Source organism: Arachis ipaensis, chromosome B1, assembly GCF_059453495.1.
Source record: "Arachis ipaensis isolate K30076 ecotype BB chromosome B1, ASM5945349v1, whole genome shotgun sequence".
NCBI classification, from domain to species: Eukaryota; Viridiplantae; Streptophyta; class Magnoliopsida; order Fabales; family Fabaceae; genus Arachis; species Arachis ipaensis.
In genome coordinates this window covers 113452383-113473533 of record NC_142436.1, presented here as the reverse complement: position 1 = coordinate 113473533, position 21151 = coordinate 113452383, and the positions used below count along the sequence as shown (strand labels likewise).

Below are 21151 nucleotides of genomic sequence, written 5' to 3'. Positions count from 1 at the left end.
CTTGGTGCACGAATTGTGAATCACACTTTTCACAACGCGTACCACTAACCAGCAAGTGCACTGGGTCGTCCAAGTAATACCTTACGTGAGTAAGGGTCGAATCCCACGGAGATTGTTGGTTTGAAGCAATCTATGGTTATCTTGTAAATCTTAGTCAGGAAGTCAATTATGTTTATCAGTAGAATTGTGGACAACCAAGAGAGCATAAATTAAAGGTTACTTGTTGTGCAGTAATGGAGAATATGTTGGAGTTTTGGAGATGCTTTGTCTTCTGAATCTCTGCTTTCCTCTGTCTTCTGATTCACGCACGCACGTCCTCCTATGGCAAGCTGTGTGTTGGTGGATCACCGTTGTCAATGGCTACCTTCCATCCTTCCAGTGAAAACTACGCTCACGTGCTCTGTCACAGCACGGCTAATCACCGGTTGGTTCTCGATCCGGTTGGAATAGGATTTACTATCCTTTTGCGTCTGTCACTAACGCCCAGCCTTCAGGAGTTTGAAGCTCGTCACAGTCATTCAATCCTTGAATCCTACTCGGAATACCACAGACAAGGTTTAGACTTTCCGGATTCTCATGAATGCCGCCATCAATTCTAGCTTATACCACGGAGATTCTGATTAAGGAATCTAAGAGATACTCATTCAATCGTATATAGAACGGAGGTGGTTGTCAGGCACACGTTCATGATTTGAGGAAGGTGATGAATGTCATAGATCATCACCTTCATCACGGTTAAGCGCGAATGAACATCTTAGATAGGAACAAACGTGTTTGAATGGAAAACAGAAATACTTGCATTAATTCATCGAGACACAGCAGAGCTCCTCACCCCCAACAATGGGGTTTAGAGACTCATGCCGTCAGAGAATACAAAGTTTAGATCTGAAAATGTCATGAGATACAAAATAAGTCTCTAAAAGGTGTTTAAATACTAAACTAGTAGCCTAGGTTTACAAAAATTGGATAAACTATGATGGATGATGCAGAGATCCACTTCTGGGGCCCACCTGGTGTGTGCTGGGGCCCACTTGGTGTGTGCTGGGGCTGAGACTTAAGCAATTCACGTGTAGAGGCCATTTGTGGAGTTGAACGCCAGTTTTTATGCCAGTTTGGGCGTTCAACTCCAGCTTTTGATCCTTTTCTGGCGCTGGACGCCAGAATTGGGCAAAGAACTGGCGTTGAACGCCAGTTTACGTCATCTATCCTTGTGCAAAGTATGGACTATTATATATTGCTGGAAAGCCCTGGATGTCTACTTTCCAACGAAATTGGAAGCACGCCATTTCGAGTTGAGTAGCTCCAGAAAATCCACTTTGAGTGCAGGGAGGTCAGAATCCAACAGCATCAGCAGTCCTTTTTCAGCCTGAATCAGATTTTTGCTCAACTCCTTCAATTTCAGCCAGAAAAATACCTGAAATTACAGAAAAACACACAACTCATAGTAAAGTCCAGAAATATGAATTTTTCCTAAAAACTAATAGAAATAGACTAAAAACTAACTAAAACATACTCAAAACTATATGAAATTATCCCCAAAAAGCGTATAAAATATCCGCTCATCAACCTCCAACACTCAACCAGCAAGCTCCAGTACACTTCCGTCTCAGCAAGCTCCATTCCTATTCCATTTCCACACCTTGCTAGGAAGGCCAGAAAGCAGATGGAACTAGACCCTAAAATGGTAGTAATATTTAAAAAGGTAACCATTCCACTTTTTGATGCCATTCAGCAGGTACCTAAATATGCTAAGTTTTTAAAAGATTTGTGCATCCATAAAGATAAATTAAATGAATTAGAAACTATTCCTCTAGGTAGCTCTATTTCTGCTTTAGTGGGTGATATACCTGAAAAATGTAGTGACCCAGGTCCATGCATGGTTACTATTACTATAGATAGTGTGAAATTTTCTGACTGCATGTGTGATTTAGGCGCGTGTGTTAGTATAATGCCATTATCTGTATATGATGCTTTGAGGCTCCCTCCCTTAAAAAGGTTGGCATCACGTTTTGTTTTAGCAGATAAAAGCATTATCTCTGTGGTTGGAATTGTTGAGGACGTGCTGGTGAGCATTAAGGGGCTCACATTTCCTATTGACTTCTATATTTTGGAAATGCCCCTAATTCAAGTTGGATGCATTCTCAGGAACTTACTCCTTTGAGATAGATGGCAAAGCAGTGAGCTTCAACTTTGATGAAACTATGAAGCACCATCTGGAAGATCATTCCATCTTCCAGTGTGACATTATTAATGAGACTGTAGCTGCAGTTCAGCAAGAAGCAGTAGAAGAGATGCACATGGAGCAAGATACAAGTGTGGGAAAACCCTCTGAAGACAATGAGGACACTTTGCCATTCTCACTAGCTCCAGATAATCAAGTGCCCAGCCATGAGTAGAAAATGGAGTTAAAGCCCCTTCCACCCCACCTCAAGTATGCTTATCTTGAGGACAATCAGAAGCTCCTAGTTATCATTGCAAGGGAACTTACATCCCAACAGGAGGAGCAGCTGCTTAGTGTGCTGAGAAGACACAAGAAAGCAATTGGGTGGAGCTTAGTGGATATAGTAGGCATCAGCCCTCAAGTTTGTCAGCACAGGATATTTATAGAAGAGGGAGCTAGGCCTGTCTGTCAACCTCAAAGAAGACTGAACCCCACCATCTTAGAAGTTGTCAAGAAGGAAGTGACCAGACAGTTGAAAGCTTATATTATCTATCCCATCTCAGATAGCGAATGGGCCAGTCCAGTACAAGTGGTGCCCAAAAAGTTTGGAGTCTGATGCCAGGGCATTTTGGCCAGTTTCACTGACCTTTTCTTTACTATTTTAGGGTAGTTTCATGCATTTTCTTAGGAAATAAGCAAGTTTTGGGTAGAATTTCACTTACATCTTGATTTAAGCATACATTGTGCACTTTACATGATTTCATGAGAATTTTGCATGAATTAGATGACAAATTGAATGATGCATGTCTCATGATGTGGATTAGAACTTTGATGCACTTTATTGCTTGATTTCAGGATAAAGGAAGCAAGAAAGAGCCACGTTAGCAGCCACGTTAGTCTAACTAACGTGACCACCAACGTGGAATGGGAGCTAGCTTGCAACGTTAATGAGAAAAGTAATCGCCAATAACGCCCTCAAAGCCATCATAGCCCACGTTAAGAGTAACGTTAACTAAGTTAACGTGAACTCTAACGTGGAAGAAAGAAAATAGAGCCAACGTTAGTGACACTCACCTTTGTCACTAACGTTGGACCAAGCTCATATTGGCCACGTTAGCTTCCACGTTAACTTAGTTAACGTGGACTCTAACGTTGGGAAGCAAAAGAGTGGCCAACGTTAGTGACACTCACCATTGTCACTAACGTTGGGCTAAGCCACCTTGAGCTACGTTAACTCCCACGTTAACTTAGTTAACGTGGAAGCTAACGTAGAGAAAGCAAACAATCGCCAACGTTAGTGACACTCACCTTTGTCACTAACGTTGGAATGAGCCACAATGAGCCCCCATGAGCCACATTAACTCCCACGTTAACTTAGTTAACGTGGAAGCTAACGTTGAGGATAGGATGATGAGCCAACGTTAGTGACACTCACCTTTGTCACTAACGTTGGAGATGGCTATCATTACCACGTTAGAAGCCACGTTAACTTAGTTAACGTGGACTCTAACGTGGGAAGAAGGGGTACCTTGGAACGTTAGTGACAAAGGTAAGTGTCACTAACGTTCTCGAAGGATTGGCAAGCCTACGTTGAGAGCCACGTTAACTAAGTTAACGTGGACTCTAACGTAAGGGGAAGGGAGGACTCTCAACGTTATTGGAAAAGGTGAGCCCCAATAACGTGTGGGAAGGACCAAGAGGTAACGTTAGTGGTCACGTTGGTGCCACTAACGTTGAAGTTAACGTGGATCATCCATGGGTGAGGAACGTTAGTGAAAAAGGTGATTGCCACTAACGTTCTCGAACCCACACTCTCACTTAACGTTAACGCCACTAACGTCCTGAGCTAAACACCCTGCCTACTTCACACTTTCTCTCTGCAAGTAAAGCTAAGCCCACTGAAGAGTATAAATGCTTCAAACTCAAGATCCAAAGGCCCATATCCAAGACTTGAAGAACTAACTAGAAGATCAGAAGAGTAATATATATAGGGGTAGTTTTGAATTAGAAAGAAGCTTTTTGGGGGATTGGAAATTGGGAACTACTCTCTGTATAATTTACTTTCTCTGCACTTCTAGTTCTAGTTTTCATGATGTATTCTCCATCTTTGTTTTCCATTTCCAGAGCTATGAACAACTAAACCCCTTTCAATGGGTTAGGGAGCTCTGTTGTAATTTGATGGATCAATACTAATCTTCATTACTCTTCTTCTATCTTTTCTCTTGATTTTACTAGAAAGCTTTCAATCTTTATCCAATTGGGTAATTATCTTGGAAAAGAAGCTATTCATACTTGGATCTCTTCTGAACCTTGGAAGAGGAATGAAGAGATCATGCTAGAAATGCTTTCTCATGTTGGACCAAATTGGGTTTGGTTGGGTATGGTGACTATAATCCTACCAACACTTGATTTGGGAATGCATGTGGTATAATCAGTGACCATACTTCATCTCTTCTCATGAGCAATTGACCAAGGAATTGGCTGTTGATCAAGATTTGAGAGATTGAATTACCAAGGTATTGGAATTCGATCACTTAAGATTGCCAAGGAGATCAATGAATGCATTGATTGAGGAAGAGATGAAAATGAACTTGATCCGGAGAATGCAACATCTCCTAAGCCCAATGAATTCCCATTTCTGATCTTACCCATTCTCTTTAATTTTTGCAATTTACTTTCATGAGCATTTCCCCATTCCCATTTACAATTCTGCAATTTACTTTCCGTCATTTACTTCCAGCTCTTTACTTCCAGCATTTACATTTTCTGCTATTTACTTTCCCGCCATTTAATTTCCTGCAACTCTCAAACCAAATTCTGTTTCGCTCAACTAGAACATTCCTCTAATTAAAGTTGCTTGACCAATCAATCCCTGTGGGATTCGACCTCACTCTATTGTGAGTTTTTACTTGACGACAATTTGGTATACTTGCCGAAGGAAAATTGTTGAGAGACAAGTTTCCGTGCTATAAAGTTTATGGTGCCGTTACCGAGAATTAATTTTGTATCAACAATGAGTAAATTGGAGGATAACTAGATTGAGCATTTTTCTTTTGTTTGATTTAAATTTCTGTTTGAGTTAATTACTTTCAATTTTAGTTATTTTCCTCCCTTCCCCCTACTCCTTTTTCTTAATTATTTACCATTCAGTTCACTAACCCACTAACTGTTTAATATATTGCATCACTCACACTAACAGCAATTTTAACAAGAGTACTTTCTGCATCTATTTCCTTGCTTGTGCCTTATTGGTTGTATGACAGGGAGAAGAAGCGGGGCTTCAACTTCCTTTGATTCTGAACCTGAGAGGACCTTCCTTAGATTAAGGAGGGAAGCAAGAGGAAAGAGAGTAGTTGGTGCTGAGGAAGAGGAGGAGTACTTTGAACCAGACATGGATAAAAACATGGAGAACCATCATGAAGAAGAGGCTCACAACCATGGCAGAGAAGGTCCAGCGCATCAGGTTGGACAAGAGAGAAGAGTTCTTGGCTCTTACATCAACCCAAACCCAGGAAACTGTGGAAGCAGCATCCAAAGGCCAACCATACATGCCAACAACTTTGAACTAAAGCCACAGCTCATCACCCTTGTTCAGAACAATTGTTCATTCGGAGGAAGTGTCCAAGAAGACCCCAATCAACATCTAACCACCTTCCTGAGGATATGTGATATTGTGAAGTCTAATGGTGTTCATCCTGACACCTATAGACTACTTCTGTTCCCTTTCTCACTTAAGGACAAGGTATCTAAATGGCTGGAATCCTTCCTAAAGGAGAGTTTAGCAACCTGGGAAGATATGGTGAACAAATTCTTGGCAAGATTCTATCCTCCTCAACGGATCAACAGGCTGAGAGCTGAGGTGCAAACATTCAGGCAGTAGGATGGTGAGACTCTATATGAAGCATGGGAGAGGTTTAAAGACCTGACAAGAAGGTGTCCACCAGATATGTTCAATGAATGGGTGCAACTACACATTTTCTGTGAAGGCCTCTCTTATGAATCAAAGAAAGCAGTAGACCATTCATCCGGGGGATCTCTGAACAAGAAGAAGACCATTGAAGAAGCCATATATGTCATTGAGACTGTAGCGGAGAATGACTACTTATATGCTTCTGAAAGAGGCAACACTAGAGGAGTGATGGAGCTAAACAATGTGGATGCACTGCTGGCCCAAAACAAGCTTATAACCAAGCAGCTGGCTGACCTCACCAAGAAGATGGAGAGAAACCAAGTGGTAGCAATCACCACCTCATTAGCAACCCAAGAGGGAGTGAATGCTGAGGCAGAGGAGGAGCAAGAACAAGCCAACTACATTGGAAACTCACCCAGGCAGACCCATGATCCTTACTCTAAAACGTACAACCCTGGTTGGAGGAATCACCCAAACTTTAGGTGGGGAAATCAACAAGATCAAAGCCAAAATCAGAGACGTCACAACCCCAACAACCATGCAGCTCACCAACATTCTACACAGAGATCATATCAGCACCACCCTAACAACACCTCTCCACATCCATACCAAAACCAAAATGACCCAATTCACCCATCCACTCTCAACACACCATCATCTGAAGATAGACTCTCCAAAATTGAGACTCTGCTTGAGGGCATATGCAAAGAGATTCAAGACAGTAAGACATTCCGAGAAGAAGTGCAGTCCAATATGCAGAATCAAGATGCTGCCATCAAGAAACTTGAGACACAAATTGGCTACTTTTTCAAGAGAATTTCCAGCCATAACCCTCGCAACGATACAGACTCAAACCAAAGGGAGGAGTGTCAGGCTATAACCCTCAGAAGTGGAAAAGAATTGAAGGAGACTCCCAAGCAACCCCATGAGAAAGATTCAGTTGGAAGGAAGGAGGAACAAGATGAAGTTTAAATCCCCACCTCCAACTCACGTTAAAAGGAAGGAGAGCTGAAGCCATATGTTCCGAAAGTACCATATCCTCAACAACTGAAGAAGAAGGGGGATGACAGCCAGTTCTCCAGATTTTTAGAAATCTTCAAGAAATTACAGATTAACATACCCTTTGCTGAAGCAATAGAGCAAATGCCGCTCTATGCAAGTTCTTGAAGGAATTGATGACTAAGAAGAGAAGTTGGAAGAGCAACGAGACTGTGATACTAACCGAAGAATGTAGTGCTATCATTCAGCATAAACTCCCCCAGAAATTGAAGGATCCTGGGAGCTTCCAGATCCCTAGTATTATAGGAGAGATCACAGTGGAGAAAGCTCTATGTGACTTAGGAGCCAGCATAAATCTGATGTCAGTAGCTATGATGAGGAAAATGAAGATCGAGGAGGCTAAGCCAACAAAAATGGCCCTACAACTAGCAGATCGATCGTTCAAGTTACCTCATGGTGTAGTGGAAGATTTGCTGGTGATGGTGGGGGATTTCATTTTCCCAGCAGATTTTGTGGTGTTGGACATGCAGGAGGAAGCCAAGGCCTCCATCATCCTGGAATGACCGTTCTTAGCTACTGCTGGAGCTGTCATTGATGTCAAAAAAGGTGATCTCACCTTGAGATTACACAATGAAAAGATGACATTCAATGTGTTCAAGGCCATGAGTTACCCACCAGAATAATGGGAAGAATGTTTGAGGTTGGACTCACTGGAAGATACAATGCAGGAGAATTTTGAAGAAGAAGAACCCGAAGGGTTAATAGAGGAGGGATCAACGTCTAGTGAAGAGGCTGCAACAGCAGAGATTCATATATGAGGTGCACCAAAGGAAGAGAATGAAAAGTTAGAAGCACCCAAACTTGAACTTAAAGCACTGCCACCCACTCTCAAATTTGCATACTTAGGAGAGAATGAAAGCTACCCAGTAATCATAAACTCATCCCTCAGCCAAGATCAAGAGGATGAATTACTCCAAGTGTTGCGAAAGCATAAGGATGTCATTGGATGGACCCTCGCTGACTTGAAAGGAATCAGTTCGGCCATATGCATGCATAAGATACTGTTGGAAGATGATGCCAAACCATCCATTCAATCCCAAAGGAGGCTGAACCCAATCATGAAGAAAGTGGTGCAGAAAGAAGTTATGAAGTTATGGCAGGGAGGGGTAATCTACCCGATCTCAAACAGCCCCTGGGTCAGCCCCGTGCATGTCGTGCTCAAAAAAGGAGGGATCACTGTAGTCCACAATGAGAAGAACGAACTAATTCCTACAAGGACCGTCACATGATGGAAGATGTGCATAGACTACCGGAAACTCAATGAGGCTACACGAAAGGATCATTTCCCCCTCCCATTCATGGATTAGATGTTGGAAAGACTCGCAGGACACGCATATTATTGTTTTCTCAATGGTTATTCAGGATATAACCAAATAGTGGTTGATCTCAGAGACCAAGAGAAAACCTCATTCACTTGCCCATATGGAGTGTTTGCCTACAGGCGCATGCCATTTGGGCTATGTAATGCACTGGCAACTTTCCAACGCTTCATGCTTTCTATCTTCTCAGATATGATAGAGAAATTCATTGAAGTTTTTATGGATGATTCTCGGTATTCGGAGATTCCTTTCCTAGCTGCCTGAATCACCTAGCCTTGGTATTGAAAAGGTGCCAAGAGACCAATCTGGTCTTGAACTGGGAGAAATGTCACTTTATGGTGACAGGAGGAATAGTCCTTGGCCATAAGGTTTCTAACCAAGGCATTGAGGTGGACAGAGCTAAAGTGGAACTTATTGAAAAACTTCCTCCACCTAGTGATGTCAAGGCAATTAGAAGCTTTTTAGGGCATGTTGGCTTTTACAGAAGATTTATTAAAGATTTTTCAAAGATAGCCAAGCCCTTGAGCAATCTCCTTGTATCTGATACACCATTTATCTTTGATGAAACATGCATGCAAGCATTCGAGAATTTGAAAAAAAGATTATCCTCTGCCCCTATCATCTCCCTACCTGATTGGAACTTACCCTTTGAATTGATGTGTGATGCATTTGACTTTACAATTAGGACCGTGTTAGGGCAGAGGAAAGATAACTTAGTCCATGTGATATACTATGCTAGCAAAGTCCTCAATGAAACTCAAAGAAATTATACCACTACTGAAAAGGAGTTGCTAGCAATAGTTTTTGCATTTGACAAGTTTAGATCATACATCATTGGTGCTAAAGTGATTGTTTTCACAGATCACACAGCACTTAAATATTTGTTTGCCAAGCAAGAATCAAAACCAAGACTAATAAGATGGATTTTATTGTTACAGGAATTCAATATTGAAATCAGAGACAAGAAGGGAGTAGAGAACAAAGTAGCGGATCACCTATCCAGAATCCCTCATGATGAAGGTAGAACACATGATACTAGTGTAAATGAGCTCTTCTCTGATGAGCAGTTGATGACAGTTCACAAAGCACCATGGTTCGCAGACATTGCCAACTTCAAGGCAACTGGGGCCTTACCTCAAGAGATCAATAAACATAAAAAAAGGAAGCTCATAAATGATGCAAAATATTTTGTCTGGGATGACCCACATCTCTTCAAGAAATGTTCAGATGGAATCCTGAGAAGATGTGTTTCAGAATAAGAGGACGGGAAGTCCTGTGGAATTGCCACGGCTCATACTATGGAGGCCATTTTGGAGGGGACAGAACTGCAGCAAAGGTATTACAAAGTGGATTCTTTTGGCCCACCCTTTTCAAGGATGCTAAAGAACTAGTAAAGAGCTGCAATGAGTGCCAAAGATCTGGAAACTTGCCCAAAAGAAATGAGATGCCACAAAATTTTATCTTGGAACTGGAACTATTTGATGTGTGGGGAATTGATTTCATGGGACCATTCCCAACCTCATATTCAAACAAATACATCTTGGTAGCAGTGGATTACATTTCCAAGTGGGTAGAGGCTATTGCAACTCTAACGAATGACAACAAGGTGGCCATGAACTTCCTCAGGAAGAATATCTTTAGCCGATTTGGAGTCCCACGAGCACTCATCAGTGATGGAGGGAGCCATTTTTGTAACAGACCACTAGAAGCTCTTCTCCTACGATACGGGGTAAAACATAAGGTGGCCACTCCTTACCATCCCAAACAAGTGGGCAAACTAAGATATCCAACGGAGAGCTAAAAAGGATTCTGGAAAAGACTGTGGGTGCATCAAGAAAGGATTGGTCGAAGAAGCTGGATGATGCTCTTTGGGCATACAGAACAGCATTCAAAACTCCACTTTGGAATGTCTCCATATCAACTAGTGTATGGGAAAGCTTGTCATTTACCACTGGAGCTGGAACACAAAGCTCTCTGGGCTCTCAAGATACTAAATTTTGACAGCATTGCTGCTGGTGCAAAGAGGATCTTGCAGCTGCAAGAAATGGAGGAATTTAGATCGCAAGCCTATGAAAATGCCAAGATCTATAAAGAAAAGGTGAAAAGAAGACATGACCTGCACCTTGCACCCAGGAGTTTCGAAAAGGGGCAGCAAGTACTCCTCTACAACTCCAAGTTGAGACTGTTCCCAGGAAAACTCAAATCAAGGTGGTCAGGACCCTTTCTGGTCACAAAGGTCTCACCATATGGGCACATAGAAATCATGGATGAAAGATCGGAGAGGACTTTCACTGTGAATGGACAAAGGCTCAAACACTATATGGGCAACATGGGGGAAAACCCCAAAGTGAAGTATCATCTCAAGTAATGAAGGAATCGTCGAGCTCGCGACGCTAAAAGAGCGCTTTGTTGGGAGGCAACCCAACCTGAGGTAGTTTCTTTTTCATTATCATTTCAATAAAAATCACAAGTTGTTTCCCCTGTATTGCGAGGAGCTAAGTTTGGTGTTCCACACCAAGACAAAACCTAAGAGTGAAAGTGTAGTTTTAAGTTTGTTGTTCCACCAAAGATATTAGTTATAATCACACTACACTCCAATGACAAATTGCTAGCTCCAACCACTCAGGGGGACCACTTGGCAGTAGTTTAGTCTGAAGTTAATGGTTGTTTTGTTAATAACAACATATGAGGATCTCTGCAAGTATGCAATTTGTTGTACTAGGCAAAGAACTAAGTTTAGTGTTCACACACCAAATTAAGTTCAGAAAATTCGCAAGCATACATGCAAGCTAACTATGTCTCAAGTGCTTTGGAAACAAGCAACTTCCAATGACTTTGCAGGAACCTTCTGAGGAAATGGTGCACCATCATCCAAGGAAGTGAAGGAGCAAAAACTATGGACGAGGACAACAAGGGGACAGCAAGAAACCATCACCCGAAGGTTGTATTGTTACTTAATTCCATATACTTTAAATGCTAAAAATTGGAAGTCAGAAGGAACTTGATTTATAGTTGCTCATTAGTTTAGATGATTAGAGTTTAATGGTTGCTTTATTGCTTTTGTCATATGTGTACTGTCCACGATACCTGCTTCAATTCCATCCTGCTTATTGTGTTGCTTGTCTCCTTTTGAATCAAATAAAAAGAGAATGTGTGTTATCAAAGACCAGAGTGGAGTTCATATTGTGGAGTAAGTTCCTTAGTGTGTGATGTGGTCATAAGTTAGCTAAGTTGATTCACCAACAAGGGTGGGAAGACAACTATCTGTCCTGAATCATATGCTTGAAAAACACCCCATGAGACTAGCTAAATAACAAGATCCTAATAAGAAAAAAGGGAAAAGAACAATAAGAGTTGAAAAAGAAAGAAAAGTTAATAAAGAGTAAGGCTAGGCACCAAGGGTTTGAACTTGAGAGATGTGTATGTGGTGCTCCTGTACCAAGGATTTGCTTGGATGAATAAGTTCGTAGAAGTACTTCATCACTTGGTAACTTGGGTTAACTAACCTGGGATTATCAGCTGAAAGTCCACTATCAAGAGCAACCTTGCTACAGAACATTTAGTAACCCAAAGAGGTGCTGGACACCAAGGTCTCAAGAAAGAAAATAAACAAACCATGTGCCTGTGGTGTGTATGTATGGGGGAAAGAGACTTGAGGGAGTAAGTCCTTAGGGGTGTCTTAACACCTAGCACCTTGAACTAACTGGTTCGGGAGTGCTGGTTGAAAGCTTATCTTAAAGAGTCGCCCCCTTACAGAACACTTAGCCTAAGAACACAAATAAGCCCTGAAAACAATAAAAGGATCAATGAATAAGAGTCTCATAGGGTGCAATTAAGTGAGTATTCCAGGACATGATAAAGGTCTGAAAGCCAGTGAAGGAATGAACCTAAGTTGCTATGCATGAAACCACCATAAAACCAAGGACATGACTTCCACAATAATGACTCATTTCTCTTGGCATTTTATTCATCATTCTCTTGTTCCAGTACTTGGTTAGGGACAAGCAAGCTTTAGGTTTGGTGTTGTGATGCCAGGGTATTTTGGCCAGTTTCACTGACCTTTTCTTTACTGTTTTAGGGTAGTTTCATGCATTTTCTTAGGAAATAAGCAAGTTTTGGGTAGAATTTCACTTACATCTTGATTTAAGCATACATTGTGCACTTTACATGATTTCATGAGAATTTTGCATGAATTAGATGACAAATTGAATGATGCATGTCTCATGATGTGGATTAGAACTTTGATGCACTTTATTGCTTGATTTCAGGATAAAGGAAGCAAGAAAGAGCCACGTTAGCAGCCACATTAGTCTAACTAACGTGACCACCAACGTGGAATGGGAGCTAGCTTGCAACGTTAATGAGAAAAGTAATCGCCAATAACGCCCTCGAAGCCATCATAGCCCACGTTAAGAGTCACGTTAACAAAGTTAACGTGAACTCTAACGTGGAAGAAAGAAAATGGAGCCAACGTTAGTGACACTCACCTTTGTCACTAACGTTGGACCAAGCTCATATTGGCCACGTTAGCTTCTACGTTAACTTAGTTAATGTGGACTCTAACGTTGGGAAGCAAAAGAGTGGCCAACGTTAGTGACATTCACCATTGTCACTAACGTTGGGCTAAGCCACCTTGAGCTACGTTAACTTAGTTAATGTGGAAGCTAACGTACAGAAAGCAAACAATCGCCAACGTTAGTGACACTCACCTTTGTCACTAACGTTGGAATGAGCCACAATGAGCCACCATGAGCCACGTTAACTCCCACGTTAACTTAGTTAATGTGGAAGCTAACGTTGAGGATAGGATGATGAGCCAACGTTAGTAACACTCACCTTTGTCACTAACGTTGGAGATGGCTATCATTACCATGTTAGAAGCCACGTTAACTTAGTTAACGTGGACTCTAACGTGGGAAGAAGGGGCACCTTGGAACGTTAGTGACAAAGGTAAGTGTCACTAACATTCTCGAAGTATTGGCAAGCCTATGTTAAGAGCCACATTAACTAAGTTAACGTGGACTCTAACGTAAGGGGAAGGGAGGACTCTCAACGTTATTGGAAAAGGTGAGCCCCAATAACGTGTGCGAAGGACCAAGAGGCAACGTTAGTGGTCACGTTGGTGCCACTAACGTTGAAGTTAACGTGGATCATCCCTGGGTGAGGAACGTTAGTGAAAAAGGTGATTGCCACTAACGTTCTCGAACCCACACTCTCACTTAACGTTAACGCCACTAACGTCCTGAGCTAAACACCCTGCCTACTTCACACTTTCTCTCTGCAAGTAAAGCTAAGCCCACTGAAGAGTATAACTGCTTCAAACTCAAGATCCAAAGGCCCATATCCAAGACTTGAAGAACCAACTAGAAGATCAAAAGAGTAGTATATATAGGGGTAGTTTTGAATTAGAAAGAAGCTTTTTGGGGATTGGAAATTGGGAACTACTCTCTGTATAATTTACTTTCTCTGCACTTCTAGTTCTAGTTTTCATGATGTATTCTCCATCTTTGTTTTCCATTTCCAGAGTTATGAACAACTAAACCCCTTTCATTGGGTTAGGGAGCTCTGTTGTAATTTGATGGATCAATACTAATCTTCATTACTCTTCTTCTATCTTTTCTCTTGATTTTACTAGAAAGCTTTCAATCTTCATCCATTTGGGTAGTTATCTTGGAAAAGAAGCTATTCATACTTGGATCTCTTCTGAACCTTGGAAGAGGAATGAAGAGATCATGCTAGAAATGCCTTCTCATGTTGGACCAAATTGGGTTTGGTTGGGTATGGTGACTATAATCCTACCAACACTTGATTTGGGAATGCATGTGGTATAATCAGTGACCATACTTCATCTCTTCTCATGAGCAATTGACCATGAAATTGGTTGTTGATCAAGATTTGAGAGATTGAATTACCAAGGAATTGGAATTCGATCACTTAAGATTGCCAAGGAGATCAATGAATGCATTGATTGAGGAAGAGATGAAAATGAACTTGATCCGGAGAATGCAACATCTCCTAAGCCTAATGAATCCCCATTTCTGATCTTACCCATTCTCTTTAATTTCTCCAATTTACTTTCATGAGCATTTCCCCATTCCCATTTACAATTCTGCAATTTACTTTCCGTCATTTACTTCCAGCTCTTTACTTCCAGCATTTATATTTTCTGCTATTTACTTTCCCGCCATTTAATTTCCTGCAACTCTCAAACCAAATTTTGCTTCGCTCAACTAGAACATTCCTCTAATTAAATTTGCTTGACCAATCAATTCCTGTGGGATTCGACCTCACTCTATTGTGAGTTTTTTCTTGACGACAATTCGGTATACTTGCTGTAGGAAAATTGTTGAGAGACAAGTTTCCGTGCTATCAAGTTTATGGCGCCGTTGCCGGGGATTGATTTTGTATCAACAATGACTAAATTGGAGGATAACTAGATTGAGCATTTTTCTTTTGTTTGATTTAAATTTCTGTTCGGGTTAATTACTTTCAGTTTTAGTTATTTTTCTCCCTTCCCTCCTACTCCTTTTTCTTAGTTATTTACCATTCAGTTCACTAACCTACTAACTATTTGATATATTGCATCACTCACACTAACAGCAATTTTAACAAGAGTACTTTCTGCATCTATTTCCTTGCTTGTGCCTTATTGGTTGTATGACAGGGAGAAGAAGCGGGGCTTCAACTTCCTTTGATTCTGAACCTGAGAGGACCTTCCTTAGATTAAGGAGGGAAGCAAGAGGAAAGAGAGTAGTTGGTGCTGAGGAAGAGGAAGAGTACTTTGAACCAGACATGGATGAAAATATGGAGAACCATCATGAAGAAGAGGCTCACAACCATGGCAGAGAAGGTCCAGCGCATCAGGCTGGACAAGAGAGAAGAGTTCTTGGTTCTTACATCAACCCAAACCCAGGAAACTGTGGAAGCAGCATCCAAAGGCCAACCATACATGCCAACAACTTTGAACTAAAGCCACAGCTCATCACCCTTGTTCAGAACAATTGTTCATTCGGAGGAAGTGTTCAAGAAGACCCCAATCAACATCTAACCACCTTCCTGAGGATATGTGATACTGTGAAGTCTAATGGTGTTCATCCTGACACCTATAGACTACTTCTGTTCCCTTTCTCACTTAAGGACAAGGCATCTAAATGGTTGGAATCCTTCCCAAATGAGAGTTTAGCAACCTGGGAAAATATGGTGAACAAATTCTTGGCAAGATTCTATCCTCCTCAATGGATCAACAGGCTAAGAGCTGAGGTGCAAACATTCAGGCAGCAGGATGGTGAGACTCTATATGAAGCATGGGAGAGGTTTAAGGACCTGACAAGAAGGTGTCCACCAGATATGTTTAATGAATGGGTGCAAATACACATTTTCTATGAAGGCCTCTCTTATGAATCAAAGAAGGCAGTAGACCATTCATCCGGGGGATCTCTGAACAAGAAGAAGACCATTGAAGAAGCCATATATGTCATTGAGACTGTAGCGGAGAATGACTACTTCTATGCTTCTGAAAGAGGCAACACTAGATGAGTGATGGAGCTAAACAATGTGGATGCACTGTTGGCCCAAAACAAGCTTATTACCAAGCAGCTGGCTGACCTCACCAAGAAGATGGAAAGGAACCAAGTGGCAGCAATCACCACCTCATCAGCAACCCAAGAGAGAGTGAATGCTGAGGCAGAGGAGGAGCAAGAACAAGCCAACTACATTGGAAACTCACCCAGGCAGACCCATGATCCTTACTCCAAAACGTACAACTCTGGTTGGAGGAATCACCCAAACTTTGGGTGGGGAAATCAACAAGATCAAAGCCAAAATCAGAGACGTCACAACCCCAACAACCATGCAGCTCACCAACATTCCACACAGAGATCATATTAGCACCACCCTAACAACACCTCTCCACATCCATACCAAAACCAAAATGACCCAATTCCCCCATCCACTCTCAACTCACCATCATCTGAAGATAAACTCTCCAAAATTGAGACTCTGGTTGAGGGCATATGCAAAGAGATTCAAGACAGTAAGGCATTCCGAGAAGAAGTGCAGTCCAATATGCAGAATCAAGATGCTGCCATCAAGAAACTTGAGACACAAATTGCCTACCTATTCAAGAGAATTTCCAGCCACAACCCTCGCAGCGATACAGACTCATACCAAAGGGAGGAGTGTCAGGCTATAACCTACAGAAGTGGAAAAGAATTGAAGGAGACTCCCAAGCAACCCCAAGAGAAAGATTCAGTTGGAAGAAAGGAGGAACAAGATGAAGGTCAAATCCCCACCTCCAACTCACGTCAAAAGGAAGGAGAGCTGAAGCCATATGTTCCGAAAGTACCATATCCTCAACAACTGAAGAAGAAGGGGGATGACAGCCAGTTCTCCAGATTTTTAGAAATCTTCAAGAAATTACAGATTAACATACCCTTTGCTGAAGCAATAGAGCAAATGCCGCTCTATGCCAAGTTCTTGAAGGAATTTATGACTAAGAAGAGAAGTTGGAAGAGCAACGAGACTGTGATACTAACCGAAGAATGTAGTGCTATCATTCAGCATAAACTCCCCCAGAAATTGAAGGATCCTGGGAGCTTCCAGATCCCTTGTATTATAGGAGAGATCACAGTGGAGAAAGCTCTATGTGACTTAGGAGCCAGCATAAATCTGATGTCAGCAGCTATGATGAAGAAAATGAAGATCGATGAGGCTAAGCCAACAAAAATGGCCCTATAACTAGCAGACCGATCATTCAAGTTCCCTCATGGTGTAGTGGAAGATTTGCTGGTGAAGGTAGGGGATTTCATTTTCCCAGTAGATTTTGTGGTGTTGGACATGCAGGAGGAAGCCAAGGCCTCTATCATCCTGGGAAGACCGTTCTTAGCTACTGCTGGAGCTGTCATTGATGTCAAAAAAGGTGATCTCACCTTGAGATTACACAATGAAAAGATGACATTCAATGTGTTCAAGGCCATGAGTTACCCACCCAAACAATGGGGAGAATGTATGAGGTTGGACTCACTGGAAGATGCAATGCAGGAGAGTTTTGAAGAAGAAGAACCCAAAGGGTTAATAGAGGAGGGATCAACGTCTAGTGAACAGGTTGCAACAGCAGAGATTCATATACGAGGTGCACCAAAGGAAGATAATGAAAAGTTAGAAGCACCCAAACTTAAACTCAAAGCACTGCCACCCACTCTCAAATATGCATACTTAGGAGAGAATGAAAGCTACCCAGTAATCATAAATTCATCCCTCAGCCAAGATCAAGAGGATGAATTACTCCAAGTGTTGCGAAAGCATAAGGATGTCATTAGATGGACCCTCGCTGACTTGAAAGGAATCAGTTCGGCCATATGCATGCATAAGATACTTTGGAAGATGATGCCAAACCATCCATTCAATCCCAAAGGAGGCTGAACCCAATCATGAAGGAAGTGGTGCAGAAAGAAGTTATGAAGTTATGGCAGGGAGGGGTAATCTACCCGATCTCAGACAGCCCCTGGGTCAGCCCCGTGCATGTTGTGCTCAAAAAGGGAGGGATCAATGTAGTCCACAATGAGAAGAACGAACTAATTCCTACAAGGACCGTCACAGGATGGAGGATGTGCATAGACTATCGGAAACTCAATGAGGCTACACGAAAGGATCATTTCCCCCTCCCATTCATGGATCAGATGTTGGAAAGACTCGCAGGACACGCATATTATTATTTTCTTGACGGTTATTCAGGATATAACCAAATAGTGGTTGATCCCAGAGACCAAGAGAAAACCTCATTCACTTGCCCATATGGAGTGTTTGCCTACAGGCGCATGCCATTTGGGCTATGTAATGCACCGACAACTTTCCAACGCTGCATGCTTTCTATCTTCTCAGATATGATAGAGAAATTCATTGAAGTTTTTATGGATGATTTCTCGGTATTCGGAGATTCCTTTCCTAGCTGCCTGAATCACCTAGCCTTGGTATTGAAAAGGTGCCAAGAGACCAATCTGGTCTTGAATTAGGAGAAATGTCACTTTATGGTGACAGGAGGAATAGTCCTTGGCCATAAGGTTTCTAACCAAGGCATTGAGGTGGATAGAGCTAAAGTGGAACTTATTGAAAAACTTCCTCCACCTAGTGATGTCAAGGCAATTAGAAGCTTTTTAGGGCATGCTGGCTTTTACAGAAGATTTATTAAAGATTTTTCAAAGATAGCCAAGCCCTTGAGCAATCTCCTTGTATCTGATACACCATTTATCTTCGATGAAACATGCATGCAAGCATTAGAGAATTTGAAAAAAAGATTGTCCTCTGCCCCTATCATTTCCTCACCTGATTGGAACTTACCCTTTGAATTGATGTGTGATGCATCTGACTTTACAGTTGGGGCCATGTTAGGGCAGAGGAAAGATAACTTAGTCCATGTGATATACTATGCTAGCAAAGTCCTCAATGAAACTCAAAGAAATTATACCACTACTGAAAAGGAGTTGCTAGCAATAGTTTTTGCATTTGACAAGTTTAGATCATACCTCATTGGTGCTAAAGTGATTGTTTTCACAGATCACACAGGACTTAAATATTTGTTTGCCAAGCAAGAATCAAAACCAAGACTAATAAGATGGATTTTATTGTTACAGGAATTCAATATTGAAATCAGAGACAAGAAGGGAGTAGATAACAAAGTAGCGGATCACCTATCCAGAATCCCTCATGATGAAGGTAGAACACATGATACTAGTGTAAATGAGCTCTTCCCTGATGAGCAGTTGATGACAGTTCACAAAGCACCATGGTTCGCAGACATTGCCAACTTCAAGGCAACTGGGGCCTTACCTCCAGAGATCAATAAACATTAAAAAAGGAAGCTCATAAATGATGCAAAATATTTTGTCTGGGATGAGCCATATCTCTTCAAGAAATGTTCAGATGGAATCCTGAGAAGATGTGTTTCAGAAGAAGAGGGACGGGAAGTCATGTGGAATTGCCATGGCTCATACTATGGAGGCCATTTTGGAGGGGACAGAACTGCAGCAAAGGTGTTACAAAGCGGATTCTTTTGGCCCACCCTTTTCAAGGATGCTAAAGAACTAGTAAAGAGCTGCAATGAGTGACAAAGATCTGGAAACTTGCCCAAAAGAAATGAGATGCCACAAAATTTTATCTTGGAACTGGAACTGTTTGATGTGTGGGGAATCGATTTCATGGGACCATTCCCAACCTCATATTCAAACAAATACATCTTGGTAGCAGTGGATTACGTTTCCAAGTGGGTAGAGGCTATTGCAACTCCAACGAATGATAACAAGATGGTCATGAACTTCCTCAGGAAGAATATCTTTAGCCGATTTGGAATCCCACGAGCACTCATCAGTGATGGAGGGAGCCATTTTTGTAACATACCACTAGAAGCTCTTCTCCTACGATACGGGGTAAAACATAAGGTGGCCACTCCTTACCATCCCCAAACAAGTGGGCAAATTGAGATATCCAACAGAGAGCTAAAAAGGATTCTGGAAAAGACTGTGGGTGCATCAAGAAAGGATTGGTCGAAGAAGCTGGATGATGCTCTTTGGGCATACAGAACAGCATTCAAAACTCCACTTTGGAATGTCCCCATATCAACTAGTGTATGGGAAAGCTTGTCATTTACCACTGGAGCTGGAACACAAAGCTCTCTGGGCTCTCAAGATATTAAATTTTGACAGCATTGCTGCTGGTGCAAAGAGGATCTTGCAGCTGCAAGAAATGGAGGAATTTAGATCGCAAGCCTATGAAAATGCCAAGATCTATAAAGAAAAGGTGAAAAGAAGACATGACCTGCACCTTGCACCCAGGAGTTTCGAAAAGGGGCAGCAAGTACTCCTCTACAACTCCAAGTTGAGACTGTTCCCAGGAAAACTCAAATCAAGGTGGTTAGGACCCTTTCTGGTCACAAAGGTCTCACCATATGGGCACATAGAAATCATGGATGAAAGATCGGAGAGGACTTTCACTGTGAACGGACAAAGGCTCAAACACTATATGGGCAACATAGGGGAAAACCCCAAAGTGAAGTATCATCTCAAGTAATGAAGGAATCGTCGAGCTCGCGACGCTAAAAGAGCGCTTTGTTGGGAGGCAACCCAACCTGAGGTAGTTACTTTTTCATTATCATTTCAATAAAAATCACAAGTTGTTTCCCCTGTATTGCGAGGAGCTAAGTTTGGTGTTCCACACCAAGACAAAACCTAAGAGTGAAAGTGTAGTTTTAAGTTTGTTATTCCACCAAAGATATTAGTTATAATCACACTACACTCCAATGACAAATTGCTAGCTCCAACCACTCAGGGGGACCACTTGGCAGTAGTTTAGTCTGAAGTTAATGGTTGTTTTGTTAATAACAACATATGAGGATCTCTGCAAGTATGCAATTTGTTGTACTAGGCAAAGAACTAAGTTTGGTGTTCACACACCAAATTAAGTTTAGAAAATTCGCAAGCATACATGCAAGCTAACTATGTCTCAAGTGCTTTGGAAACAAGCAACTTCCAATGACTTTGCAGGAACCTTCTGAGGAAATGGTGCACCATCATCCAAGGAAGTGAAGGAGCAAAAACTATGGACGAGGACAACAAGGGGACAGCAAGAAACCTTCACCAGAAGGTTGTATTGTTACTTAATTCCATATACTTAAAATGCTAAAAATTGGAAGTCAGAAGGAACTTGATTTAT

General features: G+C 41.7%; 2 non-coding genes across 2 annotated transcripts; both read right to left on the bottom strand.

The window, feature by feature from the left end:
- Window positions 1-6005: 6005 nt before the first annotated feature.
- LOC148577981 (small nucleolar RNA R71) lies at window positions 6006-6112 on the bottom strand. The gene has a single exon (XR_015904325.1). It is a non-coding gene; the product is annotated as a small nucleolar RNA R71 (small nucleolar RNA).
- Window positions 6113-15694: 9582 nt separating this feature from the next.
- LOC148577980 (small nucleolar RNA R71) lies at window positions 15695-15802 on the bottom strand. Its single transcript, XR_015903539.1, has one exon. It is a non-coding gene; the product is annotated as a small nucleolar RNA R71 (small nucleolar RNA).
- Window positions 15803-21151: the final 5349 nt, after the last annotated feature.